Source organism: Aristolochia californica, unplaced genomic scaffold, assembly GCF_029961685.1.
Source record: "Aristolochia californica isolate CCGP_79_NKW_82.1479 unplaced genomic scaffold, dmAriCali1.0.hap1 SCAF_14, whole genome shotgun sequence".
Taxonomy (NCBI): domain Eukaryota; kingdom Viridiplantae; phylum Streptophyta; class Magnoliopsida; order Piperales; family Aristolochiaceae; genus Aristolochia; species Aristolochia californica.
In genome coordinates, this window is record NW_027181815.1 from 25,532,110 (window position 1) to 25,534,113 (window position 2,004).

The window sequence follows — 2,004 nt, forward strand, 5'->3', positions numbered from 1 at the left end:
CTATCAAATTATTTATCTTCTGATAATTATATTTTATGAAGATAAGTTATAGTTGGATGAAATGTATTTAAGTCTAGTTTCAGAAGGAGAAAATTTCACGTCAATCTGATCTATATTTAAAGATATATTCGCATTGGAAGAATCAAAGGGCGTGATGGTATTCTATTGTATTGAAAAATCCGCATTTATGCCCATAGTTTTGTGTCACTTTTTGAGTTGATATATCAAGAAAATATCTCACTTCTTCCTGGTTTGAGGGCTTATTTATACGTCTCTGTTGTTTGAGTTTATTACTACATCTATGATATTTGGTTCAAGCTGGGATCACTGTCATTACATCCCAACTTGAGGGGGAGAAGTAGAAGAAGTACATGAAAGAGGTATTTTATTCCATATGTTGTGGATAAGTTTATGTGACAAAAATATTCAAGAAAGAGGGAGCACAAAAGATGAAGCTTGTGCATCTAAGAAGAAATTTTTATATCGTATTGTTTCATGGGCCCTTCTACAAGGTTTATTATTTTGGTTCGTGTTATATGAGTTGGAAGATGGTCGTGTTATATTCAACTGCAGTTATTATGTCTCTTTGGGGACATTATTATTGAAGAAGAGGTGGCCTCAATAAATTTTCTCATACTATAATTTATTTGACTCTCAAAAAAATATCACGGTCGGGACACCATGAGAGTCGGTGCCCGGATTGGGACACCATGTTAAATTTAACTCTAAAAAATATCACAGTTAGGATACCATGAGAGTCGGTGTCCGGATTGGGATACCATTATAAATAAACCCACTATCCCCTTGTAATGGCTTTTATTACCTCTACCACTTGAGAGTCGTTATCCTGTGGAGGGACACGGTGGTGGACACTTCAGAGCAATGCCGATAGACACACTATCTACAGAAGACAGAGTGTGCCCTACATCCAACATTAAGACTGGAGTATGGAGAAATGTCTTACCGGTTAGCAGTGATTTTTACTCTCACGTATATTATGCCAGTAGGGCCTCAAGGAAGGACGCAACAACTTGAGGGGGAATGTTGGAAGATGAAGGCATATTGGAAGATGTGTTATTTTATACAAAAAGATTATATACATTATTTGTAGCAAGTTGGGAGTTTATGTTGTTCTCTCTAGGCCCAAGCCCACAAGACCAAGGAAGGCACACATATCTAAGAGTATTATAAGATGGGCCACACGACCAAGGAAGGCCCACAAGATGGGCCCAAACATTTAAGAAGTAGGACCCACCATGATTACCACAAGTTGGCATCCTTATCACATAAGTTGGAAGATCAATAAGAACTCACAAAAGCATCTTTATCTTATGGTCACGTCCTAGAAGAGTTCTAGTTTGAGTTATGTTTGTCTTTTATCTATATTGAGTTATTTAATTATGCTAGGACTTATCTTTAAGTGTTAGAGTTTGGGTGTAATTGGGACAAAAGTAGTTTTATTGTAATTAGATTCTACTACCTTCCTCTATTATAAATAGAGGTTCATGTACTCTGATTATAATAAGTTAATGAAGTCAATGAAGTATTTCCTTTTTCGACAAATTCAACATCCACCAAACAAGTTGTGGTCACACCCTGCAACAAAATAGGTTAACGAAACGCAAACATTGACACCTGCTAAACATGGCCCGAGCCATGTTTTATCAAGGCCATCTTCCTAAAAGATTTTGGGGGGATGCCATTCTGACTATTGCTTATCTCATAAATTGGATACCTACCCCAGTTTTGCAAGGTAAAATACCTTACTCATATTTATTTAATATTGTACCCACCTACTCACATTTAAGAGTATTTGGATGTTTATGTTTTGACTCCACTCATGCTTACAATCCATCCAAATTTGATATATATGTCATCCGTTGCATTTTTTTGGGTATTCTTACGGACAAAAAGGATATAGAGTATATGATCTTGAACTAAATAGAGTGTTTGTCTCTCGAGATGTTACTTTCTTTGAACAAAAATTCCCTCTTAAACATATAT